The sequence below is a fragment of the Castor canadensis genome, chromosome 12, assembly GCF_047511655.1.
Source record: "Castor canadensis chromosome 12, mCasCan1.hap1v2, whole genome shotgun sequence".
Classification (NCBI taxonomy): domain Eukaryota; kingdom Metazoa; phylum Chordata; class Mammalia; order Rodentia; family Castoridae; genus Castor; species Castor canadensis.
In genome coordinates, this window is record NC_133397.1 from 36010172 (window position 1) to 36034743 (window position 24572).

Here is a 24572-nt window from a genome sequence, read left to right on the forward strand (position 1 = left end):
GGGCCATGCCTAAGGACAGCCACTGCTCATCCTTTTCTGCTTATCCCTCAGTCTTCCCTACCCCCACCCCCAAAAAGGGGAAGGGAAAGAGGAGGAAAGGGGAAGGAAAGAGGAAGGGAACCACATCCCCACCCCAGAGGGATGCCATGGTAAGCTATGCACTGTGTTGCACGTGTCACCAATCCTGAATTCACCTCTTCAGGTCAACAGAGAAGAGGAAAAGGCCCCAAACAGCCAGTATTGACATTGCAAGGTCCAGGTTCCAAAGTTCATGCCAGGTGCTCACTAAAGGGCCCCCAGAATCACTCCAATCCTTTCAATTCTCTACTTACAAAGAGCTCTAACAAGTTCACCTTTTTTGAGTTGCTTTTTGTTTGGTTTTATTTGGTTTTCTATGGAATATTAGAAGCAACCAACAAATTAGAAGAAAAGCACTGAATTACTCATGTCAGGCACACTGGGAGTTGGAAAAGTGATGGTTAGCTGTAAAACACAGGGGAGTAAACATCGCACAAATAGGAATTCCAAAAGCAGAGAAACCCAGAATCATTTTAGTGTTGAAATAAATAGCCAGGTACATTTCAGTAGACTTGAAGGCGCCACTGTGTGCCTGAAACTTTTTTTTTTTTAATAAAAATGGAGGTCTTCTAGCCAACTTTTGATTTCAGGAATAATGGCTCAGTCTTACCCAGTTCATAGGATGTTAAATTCTCCAAGTGCAGTAGGTTGATTCCCATATTCCCTGACTCAGGATCCAGGCCCCTGTCTGCAACTCCCGCTCATACTGAGACAGCGGACAGAGGGCCTGTGCACTCTCACCCCTCTTGGAGATAAGAACCAGGCTATAAATTAGCATAAGGATCTTTCAGAGCTGGAGCACAGAAACAGCATCCTCGGGCTATGGGAGGAATGTTTAACACACTTGAGAACAAACAGTTTCCAAGCTCTCATAAGGAGTCTAGAAGCTTCTATTTATCTACAAATAACAGTCATACTGCAGATAATCTTTCTTCCCCTTTTATTAAAAGAGGCCCTAAAAGCCCCTTTTAGGCCAGTGTTGAATGATTGGATGAATGGACAGATGGGTGGTAAATAAATAAACCCAGTGACATAACTGGGGTTATTTGAAAATAACAAGTCACCCACAGACTTTCACTGATTGCAATGCATGCTCCCTCAATGGGTCTGCATCAGTGAACCCTGACTGTGTTACTATTGTTTCAAATCATTCTTGTTACTTTTTTAGAGAATGACATCCTCCATTCAGATGAAAAGTCAAGAATCCATCATTTTGAAGTTCCTACATCTCCAGATGGCTGGCATCAGTAGACACAAGCACTGTGTATCCATTCACTGAATAAATATTTATTGAGTATCTGCTCTGTACCCAGCTCTCTGCTAGGTCCTGAAGACCGAAACTGAGTAAGATTGATTAGTCAGTGAACTTCACAAAATCAAACCATCTTGGAACAGAAGGAAGAAAGCAACCATACATAGAACCTGTTCCATGCCTGGCACTGTTTCAGGCACCTTCATATAATTCTCTTCATTCATGACAGCTGGGGAATTCATCCCTTACACTTACTGCTGAAGAAACAAACACAGAGGACAGATATCTTTTCAAGCCACACAGCTATCACAGGTCACTGCAAGAAATGCAGCTCATTCCTCTGCACAGCCTCCTGCAGGGGACTGGGATGGGAGGCAGGGAAAGACTGGACTGACTCAGCCAGCTTCTGTCCACAGACCACAGTCCACAGACCTCAGCTCTACCAGATGAGCTATCGAAGGGTGCCACCTTCTGGTTATACCCCTCAAACAATGGCAAACCCTTCTAAGCCTCAGCTCCCCCTCTATGACTCCCTCCCCATACTGGGAATTGAACCCAGGGCCACATGATAGCTAGACAGGTGCTCTACCACTTGAGCCACACCCCCAGTCCTTTTGCTTTTAGCTTGTTCTTGAGATGGGGTCTTGCAATAACTTTACCTAGGCTGGTCTTCAACTATGATCCTCCTACCTCTGCCTCTTGAGTAGCTGAGATTACAGGTGTGAACCACTACATCCAGCTAGGCCTCAGTTTCTTCATCCAGCTAATGTGCTCACAGTGCCTCTCTCAGAAGTCAGTCATGGGAATCAATGAAAACAATACATGTGGGGGCTCCTGGCTTTGGATGTGACACCGTAGGTGCTTAGCAAATGCTTATTACATGATTCCAAACCCTCTTCCACCCTGGCCTCAGGCCCTCTATGATCCTCTGCACCAGCATCTACTGATTCCCAAGTGGGCAGCTCCTGAAGTACCCTGTCCCTGAGTTGGAAGACATTCTTGCATCTGTGTACCCAAACCATACCCAATGTGGAGAGGACAGAAAAAGATAGGGGCCAACCCAGGGAGGTGACAGTTTAGCTCTGGAGACAGAGCTGGTCCATCTTGGAAACATTAAAAAAGCATTAAGGGAAGCAGGGGAGAACCTTCCAAGACACATCCTCTTCTAGAACAGGAGTGGGGGCAGGGGAGATACGGGGGGGCTCATGTTTCCTCCGTCAGCCTCCATCTCTCCATCCTAGGGAGGAGCTGAGCTGACCTCCCTAGCCCAACAAGCATGGCCAGGCTTCTACCTGGATCCCGATGCTCTCAGAACAAGCTTGTGATTTTCCCCATCCCTGCCTTCCACCCTTCTGCTCAGTTTCCTTTTTATTCATTGTTCCACGTAATTCCTAAGACAGCCACAGATCTCCTGGTCTGGTCAGAGACAATCTTGCTCTAATGCTTTTGAATCTGAACCACCATGAAAAAATAATAATGATTAAAAAGAAGATTGGGTAACCATTAATCAAAGCCTATTAATCAAAGAACAGAGTACCTTGTGTTCTACTACTCTAATGGGATATCACTGAAAAGTAGATGTTAAAAGTTCAAGCTCTTAACCTGGCCTTTAGATTACATTCTAGCTCTACTGCTTCTAACTGGCAAACCTGGACAAGGTATTTAACCTCAGTAAGTCTTGATTTTTCTCATCTGTTAAATAGTCTCTCCCTTAAAGGGTAGTAGTAGTAAAGAATGGAGATCAGCTATCTATGCTCCTTGGCCAAATGTAGCTCACTGCCTGTGAGCTAAGAATGGTTTTTTTAAGGGGTTAAAAAAAAATCAAGAGATGAATATATTGTGACATGTGAAAAATTTATGAAATTTAAATTCTGGGTCTATAAATAAAATTTTATTGGGACACACACACATTTGTTCACATGTTGCCTGTGACTGTTTTCCTGCTACAATAGTGAAGCTGAGTAGCATGCCAGAGACCTTATATCCTGCAAAGCCTAAAATATTTACTCTCTGGCTCTTTACATAACATGTTTGCCAACCCCTGATAAAGAGGAATGAAAGGATGCCTACAAGTATCTACAATAGAATAAAAACCTAAAAATGCCAGCTATCATTTTCTCTTATTTAGCACCTCACCATTTTGCATTTGGAAATATATTCCCAACTATTTACAAGAGTTTTCTAAATTATCTTTATTTATTTTTATTATATTTATCTTTTTAATAATCTTTGTAGTGCTGGGGTTGGAACCCAGGATATTGCACATACCTAGCAAGCACTAGGTTACAACCTAGTGTTGAGATTGAGCTACAACCTCAGCCCCCTACTAAATATTTTCTTAATATTGCATAATCTACATTTCCCCATAGAACCTATACAGGTAACTAGTTCTCAAATAGCATTTTAGTACAGATCCATTGTCCCGACCTCACTGAAAGACCATGGAAGAGCATGCCCATCCTCCCAAATGTCATTCTCTGCTCCTATCCTTATCAAAACACATAGTAGAAGGACCTGGTATGGAAGCAAGTCTCCAGATTTCATTGTATGATGGAATTGAAGAGAGGAAGAACTTTAGAAATCATCTGATCCAGTCCTCCCTGTTTTGCCAATGAGGAACTTGCCCAGATGAATTTAAGGATTTAACCTAGAGCTCTGAGATCTCTTTGGCCATCCCCAATCTAGGTGCCTCTTCTACACATGCTGTTTCCTGAGCTTCTTCCTTTCCCTGTGATTTCAAATCCTTGGCTCAAATGCCATGTCCTAACTATCATGCAATATGACCTTGAAAAATGGTACAAGTACAGGTCTTCGTTGATTAGATGTTAACAATCTTGAAAGCAAATCAAGTGCAGTTTTGAAACAAAGTAGCATCTACTCTGCCCCAGCCTTGATACCCATTACTGTGCCAATGCTGCTCTTTAATTTCCCTAATCAAGAACTAGCCATGTTTAGCCAACCTCCTTACTGGGTCCAGGCACCAGCCTCCTTTGGCGGCCTGTGGAGGTTCCAGAACAGGTGAGAAAAACGCAAAGGCCGGGCTCCAAACACAAATGGAGTCCTCACAGCCTGCCCTTCATTCGGCAGGACAGAGGAGGCTTTCACTTTCCTCCTCTATGTCACCATACCAGCCAAAATTACCCTTAAATGAGGAAGAAAGTCATTATTTCATCAATAAGATTGCGTCAATTGAGGAAAATTTGTCTCCAGTGTAAACAAGCGGAACGTCTTTGCGCTCTATGAAAACAAGGTTAAATTACTTGCAGATCCGGGCGCTGGGGAGAGATGTAGGAAGTGAACCTGAAGCCTGACACATTCAAGATCTGGGAACCGAAAATAATAGGAATTGTTCTGAGTTTTCCAGTGGAATGGAGCACACAGATGGGCACGCCTCTTTGCAGAACTGAGGACTACTGTGATTCTCCCTGTGCTCGTGAGAAGGAGAAAAAAGAACAACCACCAAGAGAAGCAGTAACAAAGGAAGGTAAAAATGAAGGCCAGGCCAGTTGGTCCTTCCCAGGCTGGCCACTGTTAGGGCCAGCAGAACTGGGGACATGAAGCTGCATTAAAAGAAGAATGCCTGGGTCCCAGAAGTCCAACCTTTCTATGGTCCCTTCCTCTGCTCCATCAATTCCATCCGATAAGTCATGGTGACAAGAAACAGTTATAATGGTAGCTAAGTGTATTGTGTCTTCCCCACACCAAGTGTGCAAGGCACATCTGTGCCTGCTGTGCTATTCAGGAGGCACACCAGCTGCAGAATGGCGAGCACTTCAGCTGGCTCAGAGGCCACCATCCCAATCACCTACGGAGTCACGGGTGAATGTAAGTCAGACCTGCCCTCTTAACATCCCACAGTCATGGAGAAAAGGGGACAGAGTATTATTCTTGTTTAGGGTAGGGCTCAGCTTGTCCCAGAATCCTTGGCTGAACAGCCTCTGCCTACTTCTGTTCCTGGCCCTGTGCCCCATCCGTGATCTCCTTTGACCACCCAAAATGGGCATCATCAGTGGTAAATGTGACCTCTGACACAGGCAGATGAGGAGGCTAAGTTCCCCATTTCCTGAAGGACTTCCTGGTGGAAATTTGCCCTCTGGGTTCTCACCAACTCAGGAGACTATGTCAGTACTGAGTGAAGCTCACTGACACCCTCCCTTCATTAACAACCCCTCCTCACTCACCACCCAGCTCCAGGGTTGAAGTGGTTCAAAACCTACTTCCTTCAGTGACCACATTCCTTACATGTTCTCAGTTGAGGATCAGGAAAATTCAGTTGCCATGTAAGTAGACCCTCCCTTATTTTAGCAGGGATCTGAAGAACCAAGTCAAGTACATCCATCCAGGCCTTCCCTAGAGGAGAGGGGAGGCTTGCTACCCTGGGTATGTGCTTTGGAAAGAGAGCAAGAGTTTACCCTTGCAAAAAAGAAGAAATGTTTTAAGTTTAAAAAGAAAAAAAAGTGAAACGAAACATATTTGACCTGAGAAGAAATAAAAGACCTTGAAAAGTGACAAAGTGATAAATGAGACAAGGAGGCAGAGCAAATGTTAACTCCTGGGGTGTCAATCAGGAGCCCAGATAGGACAGATGAGGCTGGGGGTGAGAGAGGAATGGAGACTGGACGATTTATCCGGGTCAGGGTTGAGACCAGCCAGAAGGCTCTGCAAAGCTAGACACAGTCTACCCTTTGTACTGGCATTTATCTAACTTGTCAATTTTATAGCCACATTACCTTCCGAGTGTGCAGGAAAGCAGATATCGGTGCTGTCAAAAGCCTGGCTGCGGTTTGCACAGCATAATGACAGATGCAAAAAACAAAGGGGAGGGGAGAGGGCTTCAGAGACCACAAAGGAACCTTTATAATTATGTCTCCGCCTGCCTCCGGAGCTGCCTCTCCCTCCCCGCAGAGGTGCCCAGTCAGTTTGAGGGTGCTGCCTTCCCCAGACTGGTGGATATGCAGGGCAGCTGCCTAGCACGCGTCTGTTAACAGCCTCGCGTGGACTTGAAGGGAGCTATTACACGCCACCCCTCTTCTCCAGGCTAAATAGCTGCAATCCCTTTAACCTTTCTTCATGGGCCTGATTTTCCATCCCTTTAATCATCCCTGTCACTTTCTGCTGCAGTCTCCACTCTCACCACATCCCTCCCCCGGGGTGGAGGAGCCGAGCCAACTGGAATAATGGGCTGCTCCTTTCCCACTGCCTCCTCATGGCCCTGCCCTGCAGCATCCGGTCCTGGAAGGCCCATCCATGGCAGCCCCCCCAGGTTGAGTTACAGCTGCTCAGCGTGACCCAGTTGAAGCTCTTCTCTTCTCCCTCCTGGATGCTCCCCAGAGCCAGGAGGTCACTAAATCCAAGAGTCTCTTCTGAGCTATTTCTCACCATTTTTCTCCATTCCTCCAGTCACAATGCCCCATCTACTCCAGACTCCCAGCTCATCACTTAGACCATGAGAACAGCCCCCAGCCAACTTCCCTGCCAAAACATTTAAAAGCCAGGTCTAGAAATAATTTTTTAACCAAATGTGATTCTTATCAAGTCCTTCCCGTACTCGAGCGCTGTCTTTAGCTCCCTATGGTTTTTGTTGTAGCAGATGTGAAGACTGTCTAGATTCCAGGTCCCAGAGTGCTCCTACCTTCTCCTTTCTGCCTGTATCCAGGTCCTCATTCAAAAAGTCCTCTATTTCACCTCCTCCTCACTCTATCCACCCAACCTCACAACATTTTATTGGATACTGTTTGGGGTGTGTGCATAAATGGGTTAGGGTTACTGACCACAAGCAACAGAAACCAAATCTGACTAGTTAGGAAACAGAAGAGACAGATTGGAAATGAAAGGCACAGTCTGCAGAATTCAAAGAAAGACTGATCCAGAGGCCTTGAAAGAACAGAACAGGGTGGCTCTGAAGATCTTTCTAGAATACTGCCATCAGATGAGCTCCAACTGCCTTCTATCCTAGTTTATCTTTGCTTAAAATTCAATTTCAGGACCTAGAATCTGGACAAACTCCATAATGGGGGTCCAACCCCCTGATGGCCCACCCTACCAAAACCATTTCAGCCAGGCGCCAGTGGCTCACACCTGTAATCTGAACTACTTAGAATACTGAGATCGGGAAGATCGTGACTCAAGGCCAGCCTGGGCAAATAGCCCCATCTCCAAAATAACCACAGCAAAATGGACTCAAGGTATGGCTCAAGAGGTAGAGTGCCTGCTTTGCAAGTGTGAAACCCTGAGTTCAAGCCCCAGTTCCACAAAACACAGAAAAGAAAAAATATCTGGGTTAAGGTTAGGGAAGGGCTGGCAGACTTAGCAAATAAAAATACAAGATGCACAGCTAGACTTGAACTTCAGATAAACAATGAATAATATTGCATGCAGCATTTCCTGGATTTGTCTTCCCACTTTTTCTTTTCCTTGGCTCCATTCCACTGTTCCTGGGTGGGTAGGCTTTCCTTTGGACCTGTGACTATGTCCCCTCTGGCTGCCACAACACATACTGGACCTCACACTTACAAATGTCTCCAATCTCTTCTCTTTGTGACTGTAATTTCTTTCTCTTTAATTTTAATAACTCCTCTTAGCTTGTCTCAAAACTATACATTAGCTGACACAAATGAAAAGGCACACGAGCCCTTTCACAATCATTTATTTATTTATTTCCTCTTGGCCTCTATAGAGGAAAAAAAACAATTTTGTCTTCTCTCTTTACAAAAGTGCCTTTTGAATAACTCTTCACCGTCTGATGTACATCCTCACACTCATTATTTTATTCAGAACCAGAATTCCTCAGTGAGTTAAATGGTTGGTTGACACAAGTAATATAGTCCTCATTTCACAGATAAGAAACTAAGACTTTTAAAGATAGGATATACAAGCAAGTATGGATGCAAAGCTGTGGATCCAGGCCTTGGAATAATGTGTTCTTTTCCTCTACATCAGTGAACTTTTTCTAAAGGACCAGAAAGTAAATTTCTCAGGCTTTGTATACCATTTGGTCTTTGTTGCAAGTCCTCAACACTGCCGTGGTAGCACAAAAGCAGCTACTGGTAAATCATAAGTGCATGGATGGATGGTCCAATGAACTATTTTTAGAAACAGACCAATGGGTTATATCGGGCCCTCAGGCTGTACTTTGCTAACTAATTCCTGCTCTAAACCCCACAATAGCCTTGCTCTTGCTAGGCAAGTGTTCTACCACTTGAATCTTGTCACCAGCCTACAATAACCTTTTTCAATCTTCACAAGTCAGTTAAAGTTGAGATGCCATAATTTTAACTCATATTAATATTAGATTATTCTACTAAGTTTTTCTCTTTTTTATTTTACCTCTATGTATCAGTATTAATGGTACAGTAATACTGATTCTTCCTATACTGTAACAATGTATCTCCCATATGTATGAATGTATCCAGTGAAGCCCATCCCTCCTCCCCCTGGATCCTTCTTTGCCTGCATGTGACATCAGTTGTGACAGGTCTATGAGAAGGCAACTTTCTGGGACAGGGCATTTCCTGGGGCTCCCAGAACTTAACCAGGATAAACAATCCTTCTAGGTTCCCTTCACTCTAGGATGCATGAGCTTTCCTCCCTTGGGCCTTCTCCATGGCAACTTTGCCCTAAGAAAACTCATTCCCTGGTATGATGATTCTAGTAACAAGTCTTCCTGTGGCCATCTCAGCTGTGGTCAGCAAGACAGGGACTAGGTTTAGCTCCTTCTTTAGCCCATAGAGTGGAAAACCTAACTCTAATGCTCTCCCCAGAGAGGGCAGCAACTCCCTGTGGGCAAGCAAGTTGGTTTTGGTTTATAGTTGTCACTGGTTATAAATCCTGGGGGAGTGAGGGCTGGCTATTGTGTGTAAACAGCATCTTCCAAAACAAAGGAGGTCAGTTGCTTAGATGACTGGAATTGCAAATCCTCAGGCATCATTATTGACCACATGGAATCTGATGCCTCATGTAGGGGAATACCAGGCCTTTAAGTGGGCTTCACAGTTATGTGTATATGTGTACACCCAAATAGAAAAGCAAAAAAGACTAGAGATCAAGCCACTCAAATTCCTCGTTGACAAATAAGGAAACCGAAGAAAAGACACCACCTTAGTTTACCATGTTGCCAATGGAGAAGAGTCCATACTGTCTTTATAAATACATTCCTAAAGATGATGATAAGTTTGATCAATGAAAGTGATAGTTATGGCTATAAAGCCTTTGAATATTAGTATGTTTTAAACAGAGAGCAGAGAATGTGTCCATCCCAGCACAGCCTAAAAGCCCTGTATAAGATCAGCTTTTTCAGAACTATTTAAGATCTGGTCTTCTCAAGACTTCCATGTGTCCCAAAGGTGTTCTCTGGGAACACCAAGAGCCCCCATCAAGTTTATTCATAGTCTTTAAAAGGGTCGAGAGAAGCAGCAAAAAGCAGAGAGCACAAGGTAACACGGACTTTGAATGACCTGGCTCTAACACTTAGAAGTTATGTGACCTTGAGAAAATAATTTCTCTAAGGCCTAGTTTTCTTATCTGTAAAGTGAGTATGATAATAGTATTTACCTCTTAGAGACTGTATAATAATTAAATAACAAAACAGTCCTATGTTAGGTATGAATTATCTATAAATAAATTCGTACCTCAATAAATACTATTTCTGCAGTTGCTAACATCTTGGGCTTTTTGCCTTTAGTTCACCTCTAACTTTGAGTTGACATTCTGTGTCCTTTTTCAATGTGAAACAGCAGTAGTGATCATTTATCAGGAAAGATGGAGAATTAGATGTTAGTTATGGCCTGAGCAAAGAGCTCAGGGTCCTCTTCAGAGCCACAATTGGCCCTGAATGATCTCTACACAAGGTGGCTTTCTAAGCAGGGATTTCTGGTCTTTTGAAAGGGTGGCCACCAGCCAGACCAAGCCTTTCTATAAGAGGTCATGGGCCATAGCAGATCGGAGGGGAACAGACCAGGAAATGTAAAAAAGGCTAATGAACAACTTTGCTTTTGTAGATAATCTTCTGGCATTACACCCTTCTTTGGAAATCTTGCAGGTTGAGGGCAAAGGAAATCAGAATTTCTACAACAAAAAGACAAAGGCCCAGATAAGACATCCTTCAAAGATTTCTCAGTAGGCCAGACTATAGCATTTGCTACTTCTCTATAACATTTTGAAAAATATTCAAACAAGCAGACCACCTAGAACTTTGTATTCCTGGTGATAGGAGAAATGTGTTACACAAAATACTTTCTCCTTCTCTCTGGGCTACTTTGCAGCTGCAGAAAACACTTCACAAAAAAGTTCCAGAAGGACTCGATATTGAGTTTGAAAACTATGAATTCCCATAACAATCAGTGACTAAAGGAGCAGTATTTTAGCCCTTCACAGGAGTCTGGTTATTATTACCATTAGTGCCAAGTATCTTGTTTCTATTCTTCTTGATTTAAGGGCATTTTCTCTGTAAAAGGCCTGCTTTGTTAAGAGCTGTGCAGTGACGTTGGTTTTGGGAGAAAGAGGACTGAGCAAGCTGGGAAAATATCATTGAGCTGAAACGCTAGAGCACCTTGTTGTAAAGAAAACCTTTATTTTGCTCTGAACCCAATGCACTTCTTTGTTTGTCATATTCTAGTTTAGTGTGTTAGTTCCAGTGTTTTCTATGCTGATGACGGTGATGACACTTCAGTTGCCAAGGAAGGACTCTGGGATGGTATATCTACCTTCCTGGTCCTACCTGCTAGTGACCTGGTTAGAGGAGACTTAAGTCAGTACTTATGTCTAAAAAGTGACTTCATGACTTGGGTCATCTTCTAGACAATATGAAAGAACAGACTCCAAGAAAGTAAAATATCTTGCTCAGGGATACACAACTGGAGACAAACTCCTTCTCTTCCCACAGGGACATTTGGCAACATCAGGAGACATTATTGGTGTCACAATTCAGGGCAAATTACCAGTCCATCTACTGGGTGGAGGTCAGAGAAGCTGCTAAACATCCTAGAAGGCACAGGGCAGCATCCACAACAAAGACTTAACCAACCCAAACATCAATAGTGCTAAGGTTGCAATGCCCTGAAAGAGAGATACAAAGAACCTGCAGAAGCCCACCCCTTCCCACCTGCCCAACCTTATTGTACTCCACTCTCCCTCACTCTGAGGATGATTGTCCATAGACACCATCTAGTTCTCACTGCATTCACTAAACATATTCAGATCCCTCCATCCACCAGTCTTTCTCCTCCTCCCATTTCCTCTAGTTAAGGCCTTCTCATTGCCAGATCTCAGCTCAGCCAGTACATTCTGTGCTGAGAAACTTCCCATCAAGACCAAGTCACATCCCCACTGCATGCTTACTCCTCCTTAGCCTTCCTTTTATCAAGGGTTTTCTGAACTCACCAAACTCCTCTCAAGTCTGTGGACTAACAATGCTAACTCTGAAGTCAGATGGCCAAGCCCTTGTGTATTCCAGTTGTGTGACCTCAGTCAAGGTACTTGACTTCTTTGTGTCTTTGTTTTCTTATCTTCAGCGTGAAGGTACTAATTGTACCTTGCTCATGGAGATATTGTGAAGATTAAGTAATCCAGGCTTAGAAACTGCCTCAAACAGTGTCACACCCATTGTGAGCACCATATAAAAGTTTGCTATTATTATTTCAAGAATTAACACTGCCATTCTGAAACCTGTAGCTACAAGATAAGAAAGATATGCTCCATAGTCCTGGTAGCATGACCCTACATCACAACTTTTTTCTCAACCAGAGGAATCAGAGCTCAGATCATTTGAGGCAGGGGAGTAAAGTCAAACACTTCTATCTACAGATAGAAAAATCAAGACTCAAGAGAGGTGAAGGGATTTGGAAAAGGTCACATGGCAAGTTTTTTTCAACCTGATTTGTCCCTCTTCCTCTGAGTTCGAAGTGATAAGTGGTCTGCATGACAAGAATGATCCCTTAGCAACTATCTCCATCAGACTACAGGTCTCTGCTCCCAGCTTTCTACAAAAGACCCGGAGTTATAAAATCCAAGCTTATCGCAAAAAAAACCCACACCAAACAGAATACAGCAAAGTTTTTCATCAGAGAGCTAAGGTGCTTACACAATAGCCTAGAAAATTCAAAGCCTGCAAAGAAAGGTAGCCCAAATGCAAATAACTGTCTAACTATATTAAGAACACACTATGGTAGGCTCCTGTAGCTCTCTACCTCTACACATGGTCCTGATAAAGGGCTGCAGAATGTCACCACAGGACTGCATAAGTAGGGCTGTATCTCATTTGCCTGGATTCCCTCCAGTCCTAGTGACCCTTTGACAACCTCCCAGCCTCTTTGGACAGTTCTGTGTGTGTGTGTATGTGGGAGGGCAGCCAAACAGTGATATTTTAACCCAAAGAGTTTCTTGAACCTCAGATCTCTGGAGAGGAGTGGGGTATCCAGATCATGGAGTGACAATGGCCTCTGACCTCTTTGTGTGGCCATAGCTGAGATGCCAGCTCTGGATGGAGTCCTACTCTTTAAGAAGAATATGAGGAGCAGAGGTGTGGCTCAAGCTGTAGAGCACGTGCCTTCAAGTGTGAAGCCCTGAGTTCAAACCCCAGTCCCACAGAAAAAAAGAGAAGGACATGAACAAAGAAGAATGGTAGAAGAGATACACAATCAGGAGGAGACCCCTCAGTGTGTGGGGGGGGATTGGGTAGAAAAGACTCAGGGAGGAACCTGAGAGCTGTCTTCAATGACGCGAAGGGCTGTTCATTTTCAGGTTCCAGCAATAATGCAATAATGCAGAGTGAGCTAATGTGAACTCCCACTCCGTCTACAAGCTCATACAAATGCTGGCAATACGTCAGGGAAAAAAATGTTTTCACAGATGTACTTGAGCTCGTAAAAATAAAGTAAAATCTCTAGGTGCAAGAAATAAAAAGAAGGAAATTCTAGTCAGAATGGAAAACTACAGCTGATACCTTGATAGTCCAAGAACATATTACACAAGTCTAAGTCCTCTAGAGGCAGGAGTGTTGATGCCCACATAAGAATCAAGGACAGCACTTGGGATCCTGAGATAGAGAATCCAGAAGCACCAAGTAGAGACTCTGGAAGGACAACTGCTTCAATTTAAGTTCCAATCATGTACCCAGAGAAGCCTCAGTGATACTTGTCTCTTTCCAAAATTGCAGATAAGAAAACCAAACCATCCCTAAGAAACAAAACCTCAAATTAGCTCCAAAAACAAGCGTGTTCTACAAATTTACACTGCCTACCCAGTGTATTGATGAATGTACCCCCAAGAAATAGGACCAATAGGATGCATGTCCAGGGAGAGAGCGAGAGAGAGAAATTAGCTTATGCAATTATGGTGACTGACAAGTTCAAATTTTTCAGGATAAGCCAGGAAGCTGGAGACCCAGGAAAGTGTTGATGTTACAGCTCAAATCCAAAGGCAGTCTAGAGGCAGAATTCCTTTATTTTCTCTTAAGGCCTGCAACTGATTGGCTGAAACTCACCCACATGATGGATAGTAATTTGCTTTACTCAAATTAAATGTTAATTTATGTCTTTAAAAATATGTTCATAGCAACATCTAGACAGGTGTTTAACCAAAAACTGGGTATTATGGCCTGGCCAAGTTAACAAATAAAATTAACCATTGTACCTGGATTTGGAATCCAAACAAAAAGTTAATTTAAAAATTGGTCCTTGAGCTGGGTGTGGTGTCACATGCCTATAATTCCCACACTCAGGAGTCTGAAGCAGGAGGATCATGACTTTGAGACTAGCCTTGGGTACATAACAAGACCTTGTCTCAAAAAAAAATTAGTCCTTAACTGTCCCCTTGGACACATGGAAGAACAATGGAAAACTTCTCTACAGGGAATCCTCCCTATCCCATGGGGAGGTGCAGATAAAGATGAATTCATAATAAAAAATTACAAAGCCCATGAAGAAACAAACCACGATGAGGAATACCACAAGACTAGTAAGAGGCTTATCACCTCAAGAATTTAAAATCAAACAACAATCTGAAAGAAATTACAACATATGCTTTTAAGTGTTAAATAAATAAAAGAAATATAAAACCATAAGGAACAAATAAAATTCTGTTTAAAAAAAAAGTGGGGGCATGGTTCATGTGGTAGAGCAGCATTTACTTAGCAAATGAAAGGTCCTGAGTTCAAACTCCAGCACCACCAAAAAAAAAAGAGGTGAATTTGAAAAGGAAACTCCTATAGCTTCTAGAAATAAAAAATATAGTCAGGAGGTATTAAACAGAAGATTAGAGAGAGTGTCTCAGTGGTAAAGTATACATATGCTTCCCATGCACGAGGCCCTGAGTTCAATTCCCAGAACCACAAAACAAAACAATAAAACAACAGACTAAACAAAACTGGGAAGAGACTTAATGAACCAACATTAACCTTGTAAAATTATCAAGATTATAGCATAGAACAGTTGAGAGAGGGAAAATAACGCTGGGGGTAGCTCATGGTAGAGCACCTGCCTAGCATCCAAAGGCCCTGTGTTCAATCCCCAGCACTGAGAGAGAGAGATACAGAAAGAATGCATGAAAGATAGAATATGAAGATCCAATGTAAGTCTAACATGAGTACTAGAGGGAGAAATTGGAGAGAAGGAAAGAAAGGGAAGTAGTATTCAGAGATAATGGCTGAGAATTTCTTACATCAATCACAAACATAAATCTTCAATTAAAGAATCATATAGAATCCTGAGCACATATAAAATTGCCCCTAGGCTCATTTTTAGAAACTGCAGAACACCATTCTGCACCAGGAAGAAAAGAAAGATAACCAATAAGAAAAAACAGACAGCAGACTTGGCGCTATCAAACAAAGGACAATAGAATAATTTCTCTGTGCTAAAAGAAAACAACTATCATTGTAGAATGCTAAGCCAAAGTTAACTATCACTCAAGTGCAGTGACTCACACCTGTAATCCAAGTTGGAAATCAGGAGGTGGAAATTAGGAGGATCTCAGTTTGAGGACAACCTGAGCAAAAAAAAAAAAAAATTAGCAAGACCTCTTCTTAACCAATTAAGTTGAGTGTGATGATGCATGCCTGTCATCTCAGCTATGTGAGAAGCATAAACAGGAGGTCCAAGGTCCAGACCAGCCAGCAAAAACATGAGATCCTATCCCCGCCGCAACACACACACAAAAAACTAAAGCAAAAAGGACTGGGAGCATGGCTCAAGCAGCATAACACCTGCAAGTATGAGGCTCGGAGTTCAACTTCCACTACCAAAAAGAGTAGGGATTTTTTTAAAAGACCTCACATCTTTGGGCCCTTACCCTATTCTGAGATCCAAGGTCACACAAACCAGGAGACCCGAGACTGGGACAGAGAGGCCAGAGCAAGATGAGAAACGGCCAGGAGAGTAACAGAGAAGCCAAAAGGATGGATACCAGCTCTGCAAAGAGCTTCCAAAAGCTTTCCTGCCACAGATATTCCACTTGGCCACAATCATTACCCTAGTCCTGGGCCAGAAGAGAGGCTGTGATTGAGTGGCTCATGGAAGGACTTCCAGGCAGCACATTTGTCTGTGAGAGGCAGGAGAGGCAGTCTGCCCATAAACCAGGCTCCTTTCACACACTGGGTTCTGGGATAGCAAGAAGGAAGAGAATGAGGTCCCCAGTCCCAGGAATTCTTAGATGGAGGAGGACAGGGTCCTTGAGGACCCTCCAGTTCCCTGGAGAGACACAGCACAACCTTCTTGGAGCCTCTAGAATGAATGCTACATGCTATCCCTCTCTTCAGGAAGGAAATCTAATCCAGTGGAAAAGACATGGCCCCAAGTGAGACCAGGGAGTGAAGGACACAGCAGGCCCAGGGACAGGTCCATTTATGTGATGGATGGAAGCTGAATGCTGCTGCCAATGGGCTCTCAGGGGACATTCCCACAGCAGAGCTCCAGGGCTCCTCCCCTCCTTCTTTCCCTCCCTCCTTCCCTCCCATGATGTCTGCCCATCGGAATAAAACTGAGTCCTGAGCCTATTTCACATCCAGAAATGCTGGCCTCTTTGTCAGGTCCTGCTTTCCCTCCAATTCTGTTTTTGTTCTTTTTCCCACCCAACTGCCCCTCCCCCACCTACCATTTCCCAAGCTTGCCCAGGAGAGAGCAGACCCAGCGGCCCACTGGTGATCTTAATTTACATGAGACATTTCCAAAAAAGACCAAAAAAATCCTTTCCAGGAAAATGCCATTTTAAAACTTCAGCTCCAGACACTGCGGCAACATTAGGAAAACAAAGGACTTGGCAGAAAGGTTTTCTGAATCTCGGGACTTTCTCTCTAAAATACCTTTTCCAAATTGCCTCCAGTGGGAACAACTCCAAGGGTCAGTTCTGGAGAACACAGGCAATTTCAGATAGCAAATTCTGGTTTCTATGCTGTTATAGGCCTCCCTTACCTGGGTCACTCTGGAATGTCCTCCCAGGCTTAAGTGCAAGCCCCTCTAGGGGTCCCCAAAGAAGCAGCCATCTCTGGAGGGTCAAGAAATAAAGCTTCTCTCTCCCAGCAGCAGCAACAACTCAGCCCCTCTCTTACCACCATCACAAAGCTGGGGCCGGGCTGGGGTCAGAGAGTCCTTCTGTGCTTCATAGAGAGCTGGCTGCCTCTTGCCAACCAGGTGAGATTTCTTCTGGGGCATAAAGAGCAGTTTTACTCTTCTTGCTAAAAAAGAGTAATTTGGGTCATTTGAGTGTCACATATGTAATAATAATAATCATTACTCATTAAGTATTTACCTTGGTTCACCGTTGGCCTACTCGTTATGTTTGTTTTACTTCATTCAGTCTTCATAACAACTGTTATAGTCTGCATTGTGTGTGTCTCCCTCTCTCAAATTCACACGTTAAAGTCCTAAACCTCTACTACCTTGGGACTTTACGGAAGTGGCTAAGCAAAAATGAGGTCCTACCCACAGTAAGCTCTAAAACAATATGGCAGGCATCATTATAAAAAGAAAATTTGGACACAAATTTCTACACACACCAGAGGAAAGCCCATGTGAGGACACAGAGAGAAGGTGGCCATCTGCAAGGTGAGGAGAGGGGCCTCAGAAGAAACCAACCCTGCTGACACCTTGATTTTGGACTTCCAGCCTCCAGGATAAATACATTTCTGTTATTTAAGCCATAATCTGTGTTATTTTGTTATGACAATTCTACCAAACTAACACCCGTGAAATTAATGTGGTTATTATCACTATCTCACAGAGGACAAAACAGTCTCAAGAGGTTACGAACTTGCCAGCAGAGCTAAAATTTGAGAATCGAGCATCTGATTCCAGAACACAAGTTCTTGGAACTGTGTTCAACACTTCTCTTGTGTGCGCTGTTATGTATGTGCATGTTCCATTTATTCAATGCTGAGTAACAAGCCACAACTCCATGACTAAAAGCAACATGAATGCTCATGAGTTAGCAATTTAGACACTTGGTGTCAGCAGGAGCAGCTTAAAGGGTGTGTTTAATCCCCTGAAGTCTCACTCGTTCATTTGTCTGGCCATTGGTATTGGCTGTCAGCAAGGACCTTAGCTAGGGCTATTAGTCCAGAACTTCAGGTGGCCTCTCTGTGTAGCCTGAGCCTCCTCCTTGCCTGGTTCCCAGGCACGCATCCAGAGAGCCAGAGCTGGACAGAAGCTGTCTCACCTTTTCCAACCAGCCCTGGAAGATACACAGCAGCACTTTCATCACATTCTTCTCATAAGAAACAAGTCACTAAGGCTGGTCCATATAGAAGGGAAGACTCATTCAGTGCTATCTTTTGATAGGAGGAATGTCAAAGAATTTGCAAAAAGGTTTTAAAACCTCAAGAGTGCATGTGCCGTGGACATGGTTGTACCTATTTTGTCAGGTGCTTATTTACCAGAGTGGCCTATCACAGAAAGGGCATCAGACTATAAGTCAAAGCCCTGCTCAAGGGTCTTTCAGCTGGACAGGGACAGATGGTTTCAAAAGCCACTGAAGAAAAGAGAAGTATACTTCTTGATCTCCCTGGTTCAGCCACCATCCTTGGTATGAGACTGAGGTCACTTAATTCCCCTTCAGTTAAATACTGCTCTCAGTCAGAAGGAATTTCACGATGTTGTTCATCAGATACTTTATTCTGCTTTGAATGCTGATATTCTGGTGCTATCTGTAGCCACGTGCCCAAGACACTCGCTGTCTTAGAAATGCAGCATTCTGTGCGTGGAACTTCCTCAGAACCACACAACTCCGCTGGTGCTTCATGGTTATCTCAGTTAGTTGTTTCCACCTATGAAGGAGATAGTATTATTATCCCCATTTTACATATAAAGAAACTGAGGCTCAAAAGAGGTAAGTAGCTTTCCCAGCAGTTGGTGAAGGAAAGAGCCAGAACTATGAGTTGTCCTCCTGCCAACTCTATTAGCTCCAGGATCTTACTGTCCTACTGACCCTCTCCAATACCCTGAGTCTGCTCCCTGCTGGCACGCCTTCTGCCTGACAGGGTAGCTAACAGTTTCCAGGTTGTCCCTTTTTCTGTTCATCCTGCCTTTCGGAGCCTCACCGTGTTTCCTGTTGATCTTATTATTCCTGCCTCCATTATGAACTACTCCCTGGACTTCTGTGGGGACAGCCACCACTCTGTGTTCATCCTCCTGGTCTAATTTCACGTCCCAGTCCTTTGCATCTGCCCCAGCCTATCTTGGGCAACTGGACAGTGTGCTGGCATGGCAAGTGAGCAAAACTAAGCAAGAGTGCATCACTGATGAAAAAAGCAGAGGCCCTGAAGTCAGAACAATCCACACCCAAACCCTAATTGCACCATTTATTACTTGTATGTAAAACTAACACTACATCACCATGAGGATTCTCAATGAGTTAATACATGAACCAGGCTTGGCACAGTGCCTGGCACATAGTAAATACTTAATAAATATTAGTTATGTTTGCTGTTGTTATTATCAATAATATTTGTAAAAGATTCACTAGAGAGCCTAGCATATGGTAGGCATTCCAAAAATGATAGCTGTTAATCTCACTGTTTAAGTCCTGGAAAAGCTACAGGAATTCAGAGAAGGGCCAGATAACAAGGTAGTGAAGACAGAAAACAGGCTGCCCGAGCAACTGTGCAGATCTGCAGATCTCACTCTAATCCTAGAGCTTGGGTATGACTGGCCTTGATTAAGTGGAAATGCCTCCCAACAGAACTCTCATCCTCATCAGCCTCAATGAGGAGATGACAAGAGCTTCCTGAGCTGGGAAGCCTGTGGGGAAAGGAATTTCAAGAAGGAAAATCAGAAACACCCTCTGTCTGTGCTCCTGCCCAGCCTCCCCCACCATGGCAACACAAGTCACTGGCCACCACACTGTGCCCTGCTCATCTAGTTATCCTATGACTCTATGGTTTCACAGGCTTCTTTCCATGCAAAAAGTTGCAAGAAGGTAAGTGAAACAATCAGAAGTATCCATCTCCCAGCCTCAAACTCTCCCCAGGTCAAAACAACAAGCAGGTAGACACTAATCACCACATTTAGAAGAAATGATCTCTCTCTCTCTCTCTCTCACACACACACACACACACACACACACACACACACACACACACACACATATGAGCAATGAATATTTGGGCACTGAGGTATGGGTATACCCTCTTCCATCTTTTGTTTTCTACTGTTCCTTTCTCCATCCTTGCAGTCAAATCCACCAATGCCCACAAATTGTGGGTCACTGCTAACCAAGCTGGAGAAGGTATAAAGTCTGAGCAAGCATAGTCACTAAAATAATGTCACCAACTCAGTTACAACTGCTTGACTTCTATGTTCCTCCTGATTTTCCTTCAAGCCAGATGATCAATGAGGTGACATGTATTTCCCCCAGACCACTCTCATTTCCCTCTTCTAATCATGCATGGATCTGGTGCCCCCTGGAATGACCTCTAAGAATCCACATTGCTGCTCAGGTTGCCTCTGAGTCTGAGCTCGCCCTTCCCCTCTCCAGGCTGAGAAAATTCCATTACAATCAGTCTCCTCTCTGCCTTGGCTCCTACTCACTAATTTTGCCTAGGATTCAGTTTTCCTCTGTATTAATTAGCTGTTTCTATGATAATACTACAGAACAAACAATCCCCAAATCTTGGTGGCTTATAAAATAAACATTTATTTTTTACACTCACAGTCTGTAAGATTGGTTGAGGGGCTTTGACTCAAACACTGGGTCAGGTATGGTCAATTCCATGTTTCTCTTCTAAGAGCAGCAGCTACTTTTAGGTTCCTCTCATTATGGATGGAAGAAGCCCAAGGTTCCATGGAAACTTCCCATGATTCTCAAGATGTCAACTAGCCCATTGTCAAGTCCATTCATATACCATTGGCCAAAATAAGTCTGCTGGCCAGGCCCACAGTTGAAGAAATGGGAATATTTGTCCCACCTATTCCAGTACAGTAGGTGCTAATCATATTACAAAGAGCATAGACATAATAATTCTTTTAGAAGGAAGGAGTAAAGACTTGGGAAAAATAATCCAATCTCCATATTTCTTAAACCAGAACTCTATTATGAGCTCACCGAGGGAACTTCCTTGTGCTTGCCTGCCAGTTCTCTGTACCCCTCTCCCAGCTCACTTACCAGCTGGCTCTGTGGTAAACAGACCTCTCACATGGAGACCCCTGCCAAATTGCCAGCCAACCATTGGCTCTCACCGGTATCATTTGCTGTGATTTATTCCCCCTGATTGCTTCTCCTGAATTCTTGGGAAGCTTATTGGCATAGTTAGATACTTAGTCCCTAGTGTATATTGACCTTGGGAAGGGCTAGAGCCAAGAAGTTAGAAAGTTCTTGGGAGCCGAGGCAGCTTCTCCCATGGCCTCATTCTGTCTGCTCTCTCTACACAATTTCTCCATCTTTCTCTCTAGGCACCAGCTATCTCTGCTTAGAATAGGATCTGAGCCCAGCAGTGCCACCTTCCGTACCATAACCTGGCTGTAGAATATTCCAGTGTCCTGTTTCCAAAACCCAGAGAAAGATACCAGTAAACCATGGATACAATCATGAACTGCCAACCTGGCTGCCCACCCTTCAAGTTGGAGGAGAATCGTCACCGTGTAAACTGCCAGACACTGAGAACAGCACACACACCAGAGGTTTCAAGTAGGAGTTTCTGGGCTGACTCTGGCCAGGGATGTAATTTGTTTGGCCCATAGTGGTGCTGGATCTTTCTTATGTTTTGAATTACTTGACAGAACTCAGAAATTGAGATGGGTGCTAGTGCCTCACTCCTGTATTCCTAGCTACTTGAGAGGCTGAGATCAGGAGAATCCAGGTTCAAAGCCAGCCCAGGGAAACAGTTTGTGAGACTCTATCTCCAAAATAATCAGAATACAATGAGCTGGAGGTATGGCTCAAGCAGTACAACACTTTCTTTGTGAACATAAAACCCTGATTTCAAACCCCAGTCCCCAAAGAAAAAAAATTAGAAATTATACAGTTCACATATGAAGCCATATACTTTTCCCTAAAAAAGTAAAAGATTTCTACTAGAAGGGAACACTGAGGGGACCCTATAGGCCCTGATGCTCTTTTTTCTTTGATCTGTAGACTATTCTACCATGTTCTTCTAGTCATAAAGATTCATCAAATCAGGTCCTAAAAACAGACTCACTTTTTTATATGTACATTACACCTTTTTTAAGTTTTAGAAATTTAGAAGCTGGAGTAGAATCACATTTCATCAAGGGATGAGTTCACTGGAACTGAGCAGTTTTCCTTATTGCCATATACCTTACCATTCCCCATTCTCTTCCCATCACTGAAGCTGCAGTCAGTAGTCAGTGATCATCACCGTGGACTATGTTTTTCTTATAATATAGTTAAGAAGAAAGTAACTAACTAACTAACTATATATATATATATATATATATAGAGAGAGAGAGAGAGAGAGATGTGTTTGTAGCATCTATATGTGCACCTTTGAAGGTGCAGGTATAAAAGGTATATACTTTGATCCTATTAATGCAGTCAAAGGGAGGAAGCCAAAGAGCATCAAAGGGCTATGTGTTTTCATTTTTGAAAAAAAATTAAAAATAAAATTTTTTTGCATTAGTTAAAACATTCTTCCAAGTTTGATGTGCAAATAAAATGTGTCAGTATCAAAAGAATCTAAGCAAAGAAGCCATGACTGATATATGGAAACTTAATGATCTAAAATTAATGACTGACGTTTCAACATGTTTTCTTTTTCAATGCAAATAAAACAAGTGATGCAACTATGAAGTGAAGTTATGGGGAAGGTAAGAATGATGCTCAGGCACTGCAACCTTTTATGAATGGTGGGTTCATAAAGGAGTATCTACTAAGGACAGGAATTCATGCCTTGAATAGAAACAAGTATTTCCAAATGGAAGACTAAACAGAAACACTATTGCTCAGCTAGATGACGACACGGCTGAGAACTTACAGGACAGGTTGTGTGAAAAAGTTAAATCATTTGTGGCATTTCCTAGGGAAACTTATGAGAGCCCAGTTTAAATAATACCACCCAGTCAGCTATATTTATTTATGGTTCCAAAGAGACTTCAATGTGATTGGAGAACTTTTGGGCATGGTGGCTGTCACAGGCACAATTTCAGGAAATGACTTAGCTTTGTGTGTTAAGTCTTGAAAAATTTAAAGCAGACAGGTCAAAATTAGTATGCCTGGCTATGAAGCAGAGTTCCTCAGATGGTCAGTGTTAACATATTGACCTTGTTATGAGACTTAAACCCAAGTGGCAAAGTTTGCAGAATCATGGAAGCTAAATAATTCAGCAGAAAGTTCTAAAAAAAATAATGTGTTACAAAGTGAAAATAGAATATATCATGAGCCTCTGGTGTCACACCCATGGCTACAAATATACAGGGTTCAATGCTTTGTTTGATGAACTAGATACTCAAATACAGAATCTGTACCTAAAATAATAAAAATAATAATATAACATGATTATAAAGGGAGACTCTTTGAAGGATGGAACCAGTGGAAAGAGTGGCAGAGCATGAATATTACAGAAATATATTATTTATCTGTATGAAAATAGCACAATGAAACCCACCAAAAACTGTTTCAAAGGAGAAGGGAGGGCAGAGGGCAAGTAAGAAAAAATAATGCAGACAGGGTAAATTTGATCAAAGTACATTATGTACATGTTATAAATATCACAATGAAACCCCTAATTTAAAAAATAAATAAAACCAATGAAAATATACCAGTAAATATAAATAATTAATTAAATTTTGGTGCCTAAAAAATAATCTGGCCCATTTTCCAATGCTGAAATCAATGTCCAGAAATGAAAGAGATCATTTAAACTTCTCTCCCCAAATCATCGAGTTAAAGACAGATTTCCAAAAAAGATTCTTTTTTTTAATAATTACCTTTCTCAATTAATGTTATGCCACACATGGAACTTTTAAAACTCATCTTTTTCAATTAACCTTGTGCCATAAATGAAATTTTTTGAATCACAATTCAGTCCTAAAAACTAAATTTGCAATTTTAGAATGCCAAAATTCTACAAATATCTCAGAAGTGGTTACCCTAAATATAAAAAGCATCATACAAAGATTCTATCCATGCTCAGCCATGAACAGCTGTTTTTCATTATGAAACTAAATAAAACTATTGCTCTCAGTTAAAAAATTCAAGGTTGAATTCTATACAGCACATCGCAACATGAAATGCAAGACTCAACACTGACATGTTGGAGAAAAGAAAAAGTATCACATTTCTGGTTCTAAAGTGAAGAAGTAATGAGGTCTGAAATAAAAAAAATTAATAATTACATATTTCTATATTTTTTTCCAATGTTATGTTTTTCGATTTTGAACTTAATATGTAATCTCTAATATCATACGTGCTTATATTATGTGTTCTTATGCCACGGTCAAGTAAAAATGAAAGAAAGGTTGATTACTTTTCTGACAGTTGGTTTTGCTTATGCCCAGTCCATTCTACTCATTTGCATTGCCTTTCAGAATTCTGTAAGAATCTGAATTTGCAACCTATGATGTATGTTCCATATATACTACATGTCATTTTCAAAAGAAGAGAAACTCATTGAAATAATATTCAGTGATGAAAACAGAAAATTCAGACTAGAAAAAGACATTACAATGTCAGAGTGCTTACTCCCCCCAAAAATGAATTTGTAATATATAGAAATATGGGTGCCTGACTTATAACGGTTCAATTCTGATTTTTTTCCACTTCACAACGATACAAAATATTTGCATTTAGTAGAAATATACTT

General features: G+C 42.4%; 1 long non-coding RNA gene across 1 annotated transcript in view; it reads right to left on the minus strand.

Moving 5' to 3' along the window:
• Positions 1 to 24572, minus strand: part of LOC141414799 (uncharacterized) — a 51296-nt gene that overhangs the window by 8477 nt on the left and 18247 nt on the right. Inside the window, exon 2 of the long non-coding RNA XR_012439667.1 lies at positions 16732 to 16994. This is a non-coding gene — a long non-coding RNA (uncharacterized lncRNA). The remainder of the gene's footprint in view (positions 1 to 16731; positions 16995 to 24572) is intronic.